Here is a 17,111-nt window from a genome sequence, read left to right on the forward strand (position 1 = left end):
CTTACCTTACAGAAAATGATTCATTCAATGTGGAGGAGAAGAATGAAGTCCAAATAATTGTTTTCTTGTAAGAAAAAATAGTTTATTACTATTATTTATTGCTTTTAATATCTTTTCTTTATTTTTTTTATTTGCTAGTTGTTAATATTTTTTTTATGCATCCCAATAGTTGTTATTATAAGCAATGATATCAAAACAGAGAAACATGTCGAGTTCAAGTTGGGTCACTATTGGGTTGCAATTTGTTAAGCGTCGATCTTAACTTGATCTAATAGCTTATTATATAAAAAATTCTTAGCCTAATCTTCCTGTTTATGTTAACTAAATAGATAAACAGGTTAACTTATTAAATATCTATTCAAATTAATATATATTTGACCCATTAACTAATTCAAAGTTGAGATTAAGAGCATGGAGATGGTTGGCTAGAGAAAATGAAAGAATGGAAAAGTTGCTAGATGTTTCTAACTATAGGGTTTCAATTTTTTTTTTATCTAAAAAGTACCCTTAAAAGTTGAATTAGCAATTTAGGATGTTAAATGCTTGAGGGGTAGTTTGAAAAATAGATATTTAGATTAATGGGTTATAACGGGTCAACTTCAGTTTTTGCTTTTATCTTAACCCACTTGAACCAACTTTGTTATCAGATCAATTTTAGGTTTTTTTTATTTGTTCTGCTATCAAATTGAACTTAGTAAACTCTTATCAAGTCAACCCAATAACGAATTAAACCTATTAAGAGTTGATCCAAATTCACTAATTTTGTGTCGAGTTTAGGTTAGATCTCCAGGTCATGTGATATATTGATAACTTTAATTATAACTACGTTAAATGTTTATGAATACATAGAGTATACTTGTATATGAAAATTATGTGTTGAGTAAGGTAATGTCTCAGTACCTTTTCTCCTCATCATGAATGTTTCTTTACGTCTTATTTGTTATTATTCTCATAAAAATTGATCGAGTTTCTATTTATAGTTAGATTGTATTAAATGTTATCTAGATCAATAACTCACATTCATAAAGTTATCTTGGTAATAGAGCTACATCCTGCATTTGTGCTTGTAGGAAGATTTGCTTTTTTTGGTAGTGTTATTTTAGATTTGCATTCCACCAATTTTATTTTTTTAATAATTTATTACATTCTACTAATGTTAACTAGACTTGTAAAGACCAAATTCAAATTTGGTCTAATATAGTATCCCATTTGAATCAAATGTGGTCCAAGTTTGATATTTTTTTTAGTTTAATTTATAGAGATTAGTTTGGAGTCTCCTTGATACAAAATCCGAATCAAAGAAACAAAAGTATATCCAATTACTCAAAATAAATATTAGTATTCAATATTGTTCGTAAAAGTCTGATATTCAATACATTACTAAAAGATTATTTATAGATTAATTAATAGATAAAAATTAATTCTAATTATATTTTTTTATCCAAATTAATTAAGATTATAAAGATAATACTAGTTCAATTAAGATTTTAGGAAATAAAAAAATTAAAGAAATTAGAAATAAATTAAAATAAAAAGCTAATAAAATAATATTAATTTTTAATTTTATACTTAAAATATCGTTTCTTGAATATTTATTTCTATTATTTTCATCACTCCTCCTTTCTTCACTTAATTGAGTTAAAATATAGTTTTCTCCATCAAGTGATGCTTTCTTTCTTCCTTCCTTTAGTCTAGTATTCACCCCATCTTGAATTCGATTTATTCCAAAGTGCTTAGTATCGTTTAGTTTAGGCCAGAATGGCTAGAACATCTCGAATTTTTGTTGAAACTAGAACGAAATTCCCTAAGATTTGTATTGGTAAATTCCTAATGATCTCAGAGGTTTTCAACCAAAACTAATTGAAATGATAATTTTGACCAAAATTGAAATTTCAACTAAAATGGTGGGATGGGTTAGGATTTGGGATGGGGGGTCAATATTGTGTACAGTGCAAAAGTAATCGAAAAATAGAAACCTTCCCTTTCAGTCTTCCCTTTCTTCTTCATTTATCTTCTTGGTTTTGACGATGACTTACGAGCGTGGCAGTTTTTGTCATTTCAACAACAGCTTGTGGGTCACGACGGTTGTGACACAACACAACAATTCTCCTTTCCCTTTCTTTTCATGTTCTCCTTCTTCGTTCATTTTTTTTTCCCAAGGGTCTTCTGCCCTTTTATCTTCTTTTTCAGAGGTTGTCTTTTCTTCTTCTTTTCTGCCAATGTCGGTGTGTCGGTCAATTAGTCTCAATTTTTCTTTCTCTTCTTTCTTTTTAGTATTCCTTTCTCCGGTGTCGACTGTATCGGTTGTGACTGACAAGCCTTCTCCTTCTCATTCTCTCTCTCTCTCTCTCTCTCTCTCTCTTTTTTACGGGCCTTCTCCATTCATTTTCTTTCAATCATGGATAACCGGTGGCAAATTTAGCATCGACTGGTTAGTCCTTGCTTTAGATTTCTATCAATGGTTAGGTGAGTGATATATATATATATATATGCATATATGTAATATTATATATATAATTCTGACATAGAACGCGGAAATGCTATGTTACCAAAATATTCCCTCCAAAATTTGTTTTGTTTGGATTATTTATTTTTAGAGAGTCAAGATAGAAGAGTCTTTTGTAAGAATCTAAGAAAGATGGGTATGAATGGGACATAAATATCACAAAGAAAATTCAACATGGTATATCCTAAATAAAATCATCATAGATACTAATGGGACACAACAGATGAATGTCAATTCTTGTATTGATTTGTAAAAACACTAATAATTACTCCTTTTTTTGTAAGTCTCGCTTTCGAATATTTTCGCAATCATAGGATATTCGAAAGAAGATCACAATGATGATATTGAACAACCCATATTAAATCAAACCACTCGTTTCATTAATAGCAATGGAAACTAAATTGAGGTTTGGTTACATTTCCAACATCTCATGACTCTAGGCTCGATGGCCATACAAAAATAATGAGAGGCTCAAGTGCCAATAATAAACATAATAAATTCTCATCAACTATAAGTCTCACCATATCACTAACTAGGATTTTCAAAGTTAGGATGCGTCTTCGTACACCACTATCCTTGAGCTGTAGTCCTATTAGACTCACCTCTAATAACAGTATTTCCTTTACCTAGAATAACAAAGAAGATCAAGTGAGCCACAAGGCTTAGCAAGTTCGAGAAACAATGAACAATACATAAGATCTAAGAACATGATGACACCAAGAAGAATAATCAAGGATTCCACAATTATATACAACATTCATAATTCGTGAATTTATCAATTCAACTTAATATATCATGTCACAATGTATCACTATGCAAATGTACATAAAATTTCAATGTCATTATCAAATCTCACAAGCTCGTAAGCCATCAATCAACATATGCAAAAGTGCATCATTTCATTATCAATATCAATCTCCCTAGCTCTCAAGCCATCAATCAACGCATACAAAAATGCATAATTTCAATAAAACCTCACAAATAAATATGGAGCCAACCTGCCAGGCTACGGCCACCTCATCCCGCTCCAGGTACTCTAGGGTACCATTTTTCCCTCCGTGCAAAATAATAGGTGCACAAAATATATTTATATATATATATAACATGTACATGTATACATTTTCCAACCACATGCACTTAAATCCTTGTTTCCTCAATATTCATACTTTCAACACCACTTATTCATAACCGGGTATTTTACCATCATCAGATAAATTCAACATATCTTACTTCATAACATTTACCACATTTAAGATGTAATTCATGACACAGAAATGATTGATGTAATTTACAACACATGAATAATTTTTTAGAGATGCTATTTAAGGTTAAATCTGAATTCACCAGCTGAGGAGTATTATAGGTTTAATAACCATTTTTTCCATCATATGATTTTTGTGAATTCATTTAACCAGTGTCAGTATGCATTTACTTGCATTCATGCTCATAGCTTAAATTCATGATTAGTTCCCATGCAATCAAAATGACCACACCACGCGTGTTTGTTCATTGACAAGCTAATATTGTTCTTTTACACGAACAGTGGATGTTTAATTTAATGACCATATTCTGAGGAATATTTAGAAGGAATTTCACTGAGGCATCTCATAATTTGGACATATTTGAGATCATTTAAAATAGATAAATCTTGCATTCAATACACTTACAATGGTTACACTTGTGTATTCTTATTTACTATCAGAATCGACTTTGATTTGTTAAAGGAGAGTATTGTTCAAGGCAATTTGATTTCCAAAAGATGACTGAGGTGGGGGCCTACGACAAGGTTGGAGCTTGCGACCAAGGATTCGAGACATGAGCTTGCGGTAAGGGCTTGTAGCAGGAGCTCGCGACCATAAGTCTTACGGCAAAAGGACATATATGGAAGAGCTCGTGAAAAAGGATCACGATAAAAGCTCGTGGAAAGAGTTCGAGGCAAGAGCTCGTTACAATGAGGCATATAAGTATGAGCTCGCGGCAAAGGGCTCGTTACAAGGAGGCATATAAGTATGAGCTCGCGACAAAGGATTGCGGTAAGAGCTCACGGAAACAGCTCGCGGTAAAGGGCTTGGGGGTAAGAGTTCGCAGAAAGAACTCATGGAAAGGTCTGAAGCCAGAGCTCGTAGAAGAGATCACAAAGAGAGCTTGAGGAAAGAGCTAGCAGAAGGCTTGAAGCAGAGCTTGCAATAATTGATCACGGGCAAGAGCTCGTAGGGAAGGGCTTGCAGAAAGAGCTTAAAGCTAGAGCTCGCAGAAAGGCTTGAGGCTAGAGCTCGTGGAAAAGCTTAAGGCTAGAGCTCGAGGAAAGAGCTTGCAGAAAAAGCTCTAGGTTTGCTGGGGTGGATTTCTCTCATTTTTGGATATATCTGGTATATATATATATACATATCAAGGTATAATAACAAGGGCTATTCAAATCAAGGTATATATGTATTAGGGGCTATTCGAATAGGCTTCTTTATTTACATATATACATACAGCCGTTTGCTCGATACAGAGATGAACAAAATCTCTATATCTATACTGAAACCAACAATATGCCATTTGCAGAAAATAAATTTGGGGTAAAGCAAACCCCATACGAAATATCAAAGGGACCTTAATATACTTAGCAAGGAGATTCACAAGAAAATGATGCTATAACATGAGAAAAAGAAGTTACATGCAGAAACAAAGAGATATATATATATATATATTCACAGTCATCACAGTAAGCCAAAATGAATACAGAGCTCGCATCAGTAGAGAGAAGGAATCGACTAGCAATGTATAAGAGAACTTGCACTGCAATTACAAGGGGAGTGCAAGAAGAAACTTGCATTGAAAAACAGAATGTATAAGAGAGCTCGCACTGAAAATAAAGTGGCAATGCAAGAAGAACTTGCCTGATGACTTAGCAATGTAGAAGAATCCCCTCTTCTCTTGAACTCCTATCAGCTAAGACGAAGACACCAGGATGCGAAGTCTGAGGGAAGGAAAAATATATGGAAGAAAGTTGAAGAATGAGAGGATCAAATGTAGCAAGAGTACAGGAGGGCGCAGTTGTAGATGGAGCAAGAAGAAGGAAAGATGCATAGTTTGCAACTGTGAATTGGTAGGAAGACTTGACTGCCATTCTATTCCAACAATGGACAACGGAAGACCAAGGGTAAAATCGACATTTGTTAGCCAATTTAATTTTTATTATGATTTTCTTTTAAAAATTTTAAATCTCATTTCTCAATTAGGCTCAACCCATGCCGTGGGCCATTCCATGACCCAACTCACTGATCCAAATAATTCTCCACATTTAAGCCCATTCTTAATATAATTAAAATTTTAAACACATCTCAATAGCCCAATTCACTTAGACTTTCCCCAAAAATTCTGGATTCTATTTAAATGGGCTACCAAATTCTCATTTCCACTTACTCTTCATTCCATAAGCAAAGAAAAATATTTTCAACCCTTAATTAATTAAAGCAAAAAAATTTTAGCCTAATATAAAGTATCCGAAAACACCTAGACCCCTTAACGGGTCGTTACACTTTTATTGATTGTATTTCCATATAATGCCTTATTGAGATTTTATTCTCATTCCAAAACATGAAAGGGGTTTAGGGGATGCCCAACTTAGGGGTTGATGAGAGATGGATATTTTGTTCTCACCATATATGTACTTTCTTTTTTTAGAGGCACGCTTTGCTAAAGAGTTCCTTTGAGAGTTTGGACTTTCCATAAGCCCTTGTTAGAATAATTTTCTAATATCATGCCCAATGAACTCCCTAGTGACCTACCACCTATGATATGGGCAACATCCATAGGTAAAACATGACAAAAAAAATTTGATCTTTGTAATCACCTAATTGAATAGGAACAAGGCATCTTTCGGTGATTGGCAAAGTTGTATTATTCACCCAATGCAACTTTAAATGATTTTGGATTTGGTTCTACCTTAAGATTAAGTCTAGTAATTGTAGACTTAGAAACCACATTCATGGTGTGATAGGAATTTGTTTGTGAAGTAAGAAGAAAGGAAGAAGAAGTTGAGAGAGACAAGTATTTGTGCATAAAATCTCATTATCTTATTAACAACTATTAGATTAATAAGCCTCTGTTATAACGTGAAAGCTGAAAACAAGGAGCAAAAATGAGTGTTTACTGCCAATAAAACCATGAATGAAAAAATACTGAAAACTAGTAGAAGTGCCAAAATTCTAGCAACCAACACTTTTATGATATTTATTGAAATTCAACTTACTCCTAATAACCAGGTCCATGTCCAACAGATCCTAAAGATTTGTATCTATGCATGCCTGCATGAGATGGGCCATATCATGGTGCTACCCCATCAATAATTAACATGCAATGTTTTTTACCAATCCAAATGCATATATGAAAAATGCTAGTGCATTTTCATTCATTATCATGGACACTCTCAATTAGTACACACCTCACAGTATTAACCTGTTCTACTAAATCTAGTTCGTCATCAACCTCTTCCCCTTCCTTAGAAAAATCTAGAGAATTAGGGCCTGTTTTCTTTGTTGTTTTCAATCTGTTTTAAGTATTCAGTTTTTCAAAACACTAAAAACGCGTTCTCTTTTTTGTTTTCAAAAACACATTTTCGAAAATAAGAAAAAAATTTGTAAAGAAATCCCTAAACAACATTTTGTTGTTTTGGGTGTTTTCTGTGAAAACACACACAAAAATTGAAAACACAGAAAACGCACGCACAACACCCCCCACCCCCGACCTTTCAATCTCACATCTCTTCTCCCTCTCCCTGTCGCTCTCCTCTCTTCTCTCTCTCTCAAGCCTCAGCCAAACACCACGCCTGCCATCTCCGTCACTGCTGAGCCGTCGTCGATCTCGCCCGCCACCGCAGAAAGCCGCTGTCGATTGCTCCTTTCCCCTCGCCATTCAATCTCTCAACTGCTGTCGACTGCTCCTCTCATGTCTCCTCATTTCTTTTGACTGCCCCCCACCATCTCCATCACCACCGCAAGTCACTATCGATTGTGCTCGCCATCTCCGCCACCGCACGAGCAGCCGTCATCCTTGCCCGTCGTCGTCGACCGCCCCCTGCCATTAGATCTTGCTTGTTCTATCCTCTCCCATCGCTCCTCTCTCATCTCTTCTCTCAACCACCCTCTACCATTAGATCTAAGGAGATTTGGCCGTTGGGTCTTGCTGGTTTTTGGGTATGTTGGTCGATGGGACTTTGGGTGTCGGGTGGCTACCTCTGATCGTTTGAAACCATTAGCCACGGTGACCGGTGGCGATTGGTAGTGTCGAAGATGTAGGGTAATAGAGGAAAAAAAGAACAGAGAATAAAGGGAAAGAAGAAAAAAAAAAAAGAAAAGGAAAAAAAATCAAAGAAGAGAAAAATAGAATTAAAAAAATTTATTATTAAATTTTAAGAATAAAATTATATATTTATTTAAAATTTTAAAAATATAATATATCTATATTATAATTAAAAATAGAAGATAGGATATATTATATTATTAAGTGTATAATTTAATATAAATTATTGTTAAGATGTATGTTAATAATTTATTAATTAAATTTATTATTTTATTTTAATAATAAAATTTTATTCAAAAGAGTTAATTTTATTATTTAATAATTAAATACATTGAATAAAATATTACAATAACAAAAAGGAAACAATTTTTCAAAATTTCAAAACAAACGCGTTTTCTAGTTTTCTATTTTGTGAAACAGTTTTTGAAAATGACAAAAAGAACAAGTTTTCAAAAATCTCAAAACAGACACTTAAAACACAAAACTAAAAATGAATTGAAAACTCAAAACTCAAAACTGAAACACAAACAGAACACTGCCTTAGCCATTCGATCTTCATCCTCGAGTTGTCAGAAAATTCTTTCCCTTACTCAAGAGTTAAGGCACATTTAGGACAACTAGTAGTTATTTGACCCTTCTTATGATAATGGTAGCATTGAATGGAAGGGTTATAAGGACAAGGTACTAATTAAGTTGGGAATTTTTAAAGGGAAAAGATCTCTATAATTACTAGCAATGTTATACCTAGAGGCTAAATAAGAGACTGCCTAATTGACATCAGTATTTATAAGGGAAAGTGGAGAAAATAACCTTAATGAATTGGAGTTAGATAATTGTGTGAACACTCAACAAATAGGAAGGGCTTTAAGGTATTTTTCTATCTATAAGAGTTTATGATACGCTTTCTCTATAGTCTCGGGTGAGTGTAACGTAATCCCTTTAAGCTTTTTCATCCTCAATCCATTTATAAACCTTTGCATTATATAGAAAGAATTCGCATTTCAATCACATTGAATTAGATGATTTTAAAATTGGGTCAAGTATTCAGGTACACTTAAATTTGTATGTTTTAGCTTTAGTAGTTGTTGTTGCGACTAACCCTTATGGAAGGAGGGCTGGTACTTCTCTTTTAACTTTGTCAGGTTTCTAGGATTTCAGGAGGTTGTAGCTATTTAATTTTATGTCAGTTGTAGAATATTAATTCTCTAGAGAACAGTTACAACTGGTAATTGAAATTGTAGCAATTGATTGATTAGTGTTGAGCCAATTTGTTCATATTAATTAAGTTTTGATGATTAATAAAAATATTTTTATGATATAAATATTTTCTCTTATTCATGCAAAAAATAAATTTATTTTGAATTAAAAGAGAATTATTTTTATACATGTTTTCTTGTTTTAATCATTTATATCTCAAAAGTTTATATTTGAATTTTCAAATTTTGAATTAAAGGAGAATTATTTTTAAAGATGTTTTCTCTTACTCATACAAAAAGTAAATTTATTTTGAATTAAAAAAGATTGTTTTTAGACATGTTTTCTTATTTTAATCATTTATGTCTCAAAAAATTATATTTAAATTTTTAAATCTTAATCTCTCATGCAAAAAGTAAATTTATTTTGAATTAAAGATGATACATGTTTTCTTATTATTTGAAAAAGTCTAAACATTTTTTGAATTTCAAATTTCATGTTATCCCTTTCTTTAGTGGCTAAAATACTTATAAATACCCCCCAAACTCAGTTTTTGAATATCCAAATACTTCTATTGCATATTCAAAGCACCCGAAAGCTCTCAAACGCTCTCAAGCAAAGCATCCAAGCAATCCGAGACTCTCAAAATATTATTGCACATCCACCGAAGAGCCACAAGGTAAGAGGAGAAATGTTCTTCAATTCTTCTACGACAAATCTGAACTTTTTCATTTGAGGTTACAAAATTATTTAAATATTTAAATATTATTGTCTTGTATAATTTGTTTTTAATTGCTTATTTTGTTCAAGTGTGGACAAATTATTTGTAAACATTTAAATTATTATTGAAGATTGTATAGGTTTCCTAGATCCGTTAAAATCTAGGTGAATCTAGTTTCCAAGGTAAGTTAGGGAGAAAAACTTAGTGTGGTGGTTGCCTACAATCCATTGTAATCTAAGTGAATCTAGTTTCCAAGGTAAGTTGGGGGGAAAACCTTGGTGTTGGTGATTTTCTTAGAACCCATTGTAATCTAGGAGTGTATCTAGTTTCCAAGGTGAGTTAGTGTGAAAACCTTCGTGAGATTAGTGGAACCACAAGGGTAGTTGAGATCTTGGGAGAGTGGAGTAAGTGTGTGTGGAGATACCGAATCACTACAAATTGTTGATGATGTAGGGGCCGATCACCTTTTCCAGCCTCCGATAGAGTACCTGCAATGAAGGCAGGGACTTGTTCCCCCGATTGTCCTCCGACGTTTAAGTCAGATTACCAGATCAAGAAATCAAGCTCAAGATGCGTAATTTGCAATACTTTAGAAAGAAAGAGTTCGATCCCCTTACCCGTTGCCGATCCTCTTCCTTTTATCCTCGTACTAAGGTAAGGATCCCCTTTCAAACCATCGGGATCCTTATCCCATTCTTCACGGAGCTGAGATCTTACCGATATGGATTCCATAACCGCTTCCGAGGAGTTCGAGGTTGTTCCCATCTCTATGATCTTTGGTGAGATGGCTGATCCCGAGGAATCCAGGGAATCCTTGCTGAGCAGGAGGCTAGCTGGCGTGGTGATACGTATCTGCCACATGTCTCCTTTAGGTTCAGGTAGGATGACGCCAGCAGAGTATCCCATCGGTGGGTACGTGGCGCTACTACCAATGCCTATATCTCCGGGGCATTGGAGTAATTATGGACCTGAGGGTGCTTTTCCCTTATCACTTCCCCCCCCCCCCCCCCACTCCTCGAGTCCCTTAGCTTATGTGGCTCTAGGTGTAACGCCCCACTTTTCTTTTCGAGGGTACACATACAAAGATGCATGATGATGCTAGCAACCACATGGTAATCAAATGGCGTTTATGGAAGCCTTTGCCAACGGAAGCAAATGATCAAACCTGAAAGCTTTATAAAAACCATAAGCTAGGTATTTAAGGCTTCCACTATATACAAAAACCACCTGAAAAGCCATAATACAACTTGGGAATCTAGGTATCATTTAGGCTCCATTTTTACAACAATTTCACTCACACTAAAGCCACAATACAATGCTTTTACAATTAAAACGTAAGGAAGCTAGCTATCCGAGAACCACTTCCTTTCCTTTCCTTCGGCTTGATTCTGGGGCACCTGTCACGACTAACCCACCTGGAACGTTGAATGTTCCAGGGGTATGAGACACCTAAGTTAGATAGTTATATCTAAGTGAGTGCAACAAGAAGAGATAGCATGCATGTAAATGAGATATGCAAAATGATATGAAACTGCCTGTGTGGTAGTGATGCCGAGGTGTTGTAATCACCCCGCTGATCTATCATGTTTTCACATCTACATGACTTTTCACCAGTCTAACATGAGATCTTGACTTCAGCTAGCCACACACACCAAGTGATGCATGACAAAGAAAGAGAAAATGTTTGGTATAAAGGAAAGTCATGCTTATGCAAGTAATCACCATTACCTGTGTGAAGACAAAATGTTTGGTATGTAACATAAGGATGCAAGAAGCACTCACTTTGCTGGTTCGGAAGCACTAAGATACTGTTCACAGGGTTAGGGAAAGTTTTTTTGCAAAAATAACATAACTTCGAAACTTAAACCTAAAATATTTTTATATGGGGTCCTAGGAAAAAATTTAAGGATCATGTCTACAAAATTTGGGGCCAAGAGGGCCCCTCACGCGCCCTCACATGCTGGGGGAAAGATCCCCACGCGCTGCACTCGCAGCAACCAGGTGGCGCGTGAACTGCATGTGTCGCCCCTCCCATTTTGACACCTTGTGATTTTTTTGGCCCGTTCTCCCTCGTCAGGACTCCGATTTGACTTCCATTTGAACTCACGCGACCCTTATTCAATTATCTATCGAACTACTAAAAGAAATTAGAATTACCTTGCTGTTTTGAACCTATTTAACTCCTTTTACGGTGGCGGTCCAACTTTTCCGACGAAGTGTTTTACCCCTCTATTTTTGGGCAAAGTTTCTCCTCTCAACTCACCTCCTTTTTTCCTCTTGATTAATGGTGAGATTTTCCCTTCCAAGGCCTTGGTATTTATAAGCATTTATGGCCAATCCAAGAGTGCCATGTGTCACTTGCCATGTGTTACTTAGATAAGGTTGTAATCATTGCTTTTTGTAGGATCGCGCCACGTGTCCCTTGTGATTCGTGCCATTTCTCCCGCTTGCGACATGTGTCCTTTGAAACATGTGCCACCACATGTTAATTAGGTTTTTTCAAGATTCATCATGATTATGTCTCCTAACTAAGTTAGATTATTTGGTTCCTTTAACTAACTAGTCACAAGATATTTTTAACTTCTTACAAATAACTCTTTAACCCAAAACTTCTTTGCACTTATATCCCTTGAGCCCTATAACTCCTTAAAATTCTCCAAAATACCTTAAGATGATGCCCCCTTGCAGTAGTTTCCATGATTTTTTGGAAAACCCTTCATTCGTTCCTCGGCGATTACCTCGGAACTCCACATGCATCCTTCGCTTTCCAAGGAAACGTTTTATTTCTTAAACAACAACGCCTAAAAAAAACTTCGGGTATTACATCCTCCCCCCTTAAAAAAAAATTTCGTCCTCGAAATACACCCCTAGGTCTCCATATGGTTGAAGAGGTGTGAAAACCTCTGCTGCATTTCTTCTTCTCTCTCCCAAGTGGCTTCCTCAATGTTTTGGTGTTTCCACAATACTTTCACCGGTGGTATCACCTTGTTTCTCAATACTTTCTCCTTCCGGTCCAAGATCTCAATGGGTTTTTCGGGATAGGTCAAATTCTCTTGTATCTCAATCGTTTCTTATGGAATCTTCTGGGAAGGATTGGGTTCGCACTTTCGTAGACGAGAAACATGGAACATATCGTGTACTCTAGACATTGATGGGGCTAGTGCTAACAGATATGCTACTGGCCCAATACGTTCCAAAACCTCATATGGCCCAACATAGCACAAGTTTAACTTTCCTCGTTTCTTCCCTTGGTGCAAGATCTTCAAGTATACCTTGTCTCCAGTTTGAAATTCCAAACCCCTCATTCAATTATCGGCTTCCCCCCCGAGGGAGGGTCATGTCGCTTCTCCAACATCTCACCATCGTCCCAGCCCAACTATCTCCCTTCGGATGGAGGTATCTGATGGGCTTCATCGTCATCTGTCGTACTGTCCTAGTAGAGCCTACAGAAGAGCTCTTTGATTATTTTTTCACCACCAACCGCGATCTAGGCGGTTGGATCTCTATCTCGCCCAAAATTGTGAAGGAATGATGCCTCCTCAGGTTTAAGAAGCGTCCTGATCCCGATATCCTCACCACCTCGCTCATGTTCTCCAGAGGGTCCAAGGATTTGGACGACTGGAAAGAGTGCTTTGTCTTCGTCTGCCCCAAAATGCCCAGTTCAGCGCAAGAGATTTGGACGGCGTGCAATGGGTGGACCTTGGATACCAAACACAAATGCCCGAATCTCGAGGCTATTGAGGGGCCAACCACCCGAATCATGGGCCCCAGCCGGGACTGGAAAGAAGATTAGCTCCCCAACCCAATGCTTAGCAAGATGGGCCTGGATGGTGACAATTATGAGCTCTAGACTTTGCCCTTCTTTTTTTTTTTTTACTTCTTCGCCCCCTTCATTTTTTCCAACACTGATCTTCTTTATCCTCTAGTGCAGTTGAGAATCTCTGGGAGACAACTTATTCTCCTATTACTGAGGGGATGGTCTTGAATTTCCCCGAGAGCAAGGGTCCCTCAGCTCCCTCCAATAACAACAAAACAACTAGAAGGCTTCCAAATCTTCTCAAGGCCAAGGGCTCTCAACACCGCCCGAGAGAGCTCCGAGGAACACTAGGAATAAGAAATCCACAGCCTCTTCTAGGTTTAAGAAAAACGACAGAGGGGGATCCTCAGGCCTTCTAAGAGGCTTCTAAGGACAGCACCGAGGCATGCTTGCAGAGCCCTTCCACGGGATCCCAAGCCCCTAAGAATAAGAAAAACTCCCAACCTGCTCAATAACCCGCTGCAACAACGGCCGATCCTATGCCGAATCCATTCGAAGGTGATACTGAGACCATCGCCCAGGCCTTGGAGGCAGCTAGGGCGAAGGCCTCGAGAGGTCATCAGCCTGCAAGTACGGAGCCCCTTATAATGCCTCCTAGCATTCATGTCCCTTCTGTTTTCAAGCAGATATTAACATCTTTGGCACCAGAGGGGTGCCCAGGATTAACAAGGGAAGCTTCGCTGGAGAAGGCCTCCGCGTTATCCACGAAAGAGATATTAGCCCTGAGATCGAAACGACGAAGAGTAGAGCCTGCTTCTTCCCTACCTTCGGCCGAAGCGACTTCCACTCCCGAGGTGGCCGAGGTCCCTGTTAAAGCTTTAACTGTTTTCAGCGCTTCGCCAACTGTGGGCGAACCATATTACTACGTCGATATCCTTAAGGTAACTCATTTCCATATGTTTTCTTCCTTTAAATTCTTTTCATGCTAACAGGCCTTGACCCTTACTTTGTCTCCATTTTCCATAACCTCTCGAGTTTTCAAGATTCAATCGCCCGACGAGAATCAAAGTTCCAAACTTGGATTACCTCTTTGGAGTCCGAGATTGAGAGGCTTCGAGGGCTTGAGTCCCTCTCTTCAAAATTGGCAGACCTTGAGCACAGCGTACATATTCTCACCAAGTCTGTCGAGTTGGCGCAAGAAGAAGTGAAACTCGCCAATGAAGCCGAAGCTCAGGCCCCTGAGGATCTGGAGTTGGCCTAGAGGAATATGCTAGAAGCTAATCAAGCTAACTCCAGACTCGGGGAGGAACTGGATGTCGCGAAGGGCACAAACGACCTGCTCCGAGAGAATATAAAGAAACGCATCTTAGAGTTGAAGGAGGCCAAGAAGGGGCAGGTCTAGGCGATGGAGTCTTATTCTCGGTGCAAAGAAGACCTTCGCACTGCTCTTACCCAACTTCAATCCGCCCTTAACAATGCCCATGTGGCCTTTCAAAACGGTCGCGAGGATTTCTAAAGCTCTGAGGCTTATGCTGTAGAGTTGGAAGGAGTCATTCGGGGTGGGTTTGAACATATGAAGAAACTTACGAAGGAACACTTTCCGAATCTGGACGTGGACTCCATCCCTTTTGATGTCTCAGTGGCTTTATCTTCCTTAGAATAGATGTTCTTGTACTCGAGCTTGTTGCTTTAATAAAATTTAAAATTCTTTTTGTTTGACTTCGAAAAAAAATTGTTTACTTGAATGTTACCTTCCTTAGTTAATTTCCCTTGCTCTCTATCAAAGGAGACTAGAAACCTCCTGGGGATCATATTTGATTCCTTGCTTTTTCTGCTTTTTGGGAGGTTGGGGCCCCCTGAGGATCACATTTGATCCCTTCGTCTTTTTGTCTAGACTTCGAGCGATCCTTAATTTCATTTTTTGCCGAGGCTTCGAGCCCTCAGAGGATCACATTTGATCCTTTCATTTTGTGTCAAGGGTTCGAGCCCCCCGAGGGTCACATCTGACCCTTTCTTTTTGTTGTCAAGGGTTCGAGCCCCCCGAGGATCACAACTGACCCATTCGTTTTGTGTCGAGGGTTCGAGCCCCCCAAGGGTTACATCTGACCCCTTCTTTGTGTTGTTGAGGGTTTGAGCCCCCTGAGGGTCACATCTGACCCCATCTTTTTGTTGTCAAGGGTTCGAGCCCCCCGAGGATCACTTCTGATCCTTTGTTTTTGGTTAGGGGTGGTCCCCTATGTCTTTTACGGCAAAGAGCTTTTACAGACGGGAGAGGAAAACAAATTTATTTCAAAAATCATAGTCAACAAAGAACATTATTGATAAAACTTCTTTAAATTCTAGACGTTCCGAGTGTTTTTAACTGGTGTACCCTCGGGGGTTTGGAGTTTGTAAGCGCCAGGACTGAGGGCTTCCCCTATCTTAAAGGGACCTTCCCAATTTGGTGTTAACATGTTCGCTTCTCAGGCACCTCAAATATCTGCTTGGCGTAAGACCCAATCCCCATGAAGGAAACTTTGAGCTCTTACCCTTCGGTTATAGTATCTTTCGATACGCCGATTGTAAGCAGCTTGCCGAATCTTTGCTTGCTCATGAAGTTCATCCAGGAGATCTAAGTTGTCTCTTAGATTTTGCTCGTTGGGCTTGGGGTTGAAGAGCTCCACCCTTAGGGTATGCACTCCTATGTCGACTGGGATTAAGGCTTTCGAACCATAACATAGGTTGAAGGGAGTCTCGCCCGTAGATACCTTCATGGTGGTTCGATAAGACCATAGAATACTTGGTAATTCTTCCGTCCAGCTACCATCCGCCTTATCTACGAGTGCCTTTAGACCATGCAACAAAGTTCTGTTCACGAGCTCGATTTATCTGTTGGCCAGCGGATGGGTCACCGAAGTGAAATACTGCCTTATTCCTAACTCTTGACACCATTCTTGGACAGATCGGTCAGTAAACTGAGTGCCATTATCAGAAATTAGAACCCAAGGAATCCTGAAGCGACGTACCACATTCTTCCATAAAAATTGCTTTACTCGTCGAGTAGTAATGGAGGCTACCGGTTCGGCTTCAACCCACTTCGTGAAATAATCTATGGCCACAATGATATATCTAACCTGCCCAGCCGCCGGGGGGAAAGGACCCAAGATGTCTATGCCCCATTGTGCAAAGGGGCAAGGTGTAGCTAGATGAGTCAACGTGACCGTCAGCACATGAACCAGGCTAGAGGTTCGTTGGCATCTTTCATAGGTCCTGACAAGCTGCTCTGAGTCCTTCACCATCGTCGGCCAATAGTACCCCTGCCAAAGAGCCTTCTGGCTGAGGGTTCGAGCCTCGATGTGGCTTCCACATATACTTTCATGAATCTCTCTTAGGATATAGTTTGCTTCGCGAGGCCTGATGCACTTGAGCAACGATTGCGAGAATGACCTCTTGTAAAGTTCCCCGTTGATTAGCACAAAGCTTCGGGCCTTCCTTCTGACTTCTCGAGCTTCCGAGTCATCCTCGAGAAGTTTTTCCTCATTCAGGTACAATAATAGAGGATCCACCCAACTAGGCTCGTCCTCCACACATAACTGATCAGCGAACTCTTTGATGCTCTTTTGCGGTAAAGATTCGATTCGGATTTCCCGAGAGTTCATAGGAAA

At 38.2% G+C, this 17,111-nt stretch overlaps 1 protein-coding gene across 5 annotated transcripts in view; it reads left to right on the forward strand.

Annotated features, from left to right (window-relative positions):
- Positions 1 to 17,111, forward strand: part of LOC127798737 (uncharacterized) — a 171,703-nt gene that overhangs the window by 92,506 nt on the left and 62,086 nt on the right. The gene's annotated exons all lie outside the window — the stretch shown is intronic.

The sequence above is a fragment of the Diospyros lotus genome, chromosome 4 (genome assembly GCF_014633365.1).
Source record: "Diospyros lotus cultivar Yz01 chromosome 4, ASM1463336v1, whole genome shotgun sequence".
In the NCBI taxonomy this organism is placed as follows: Eukaryota; Viridiplantae; Streptophyta; class Magnoliopsida; order Ericales; family Ebenaceae; genus Diospyros; species Diospyros lotus.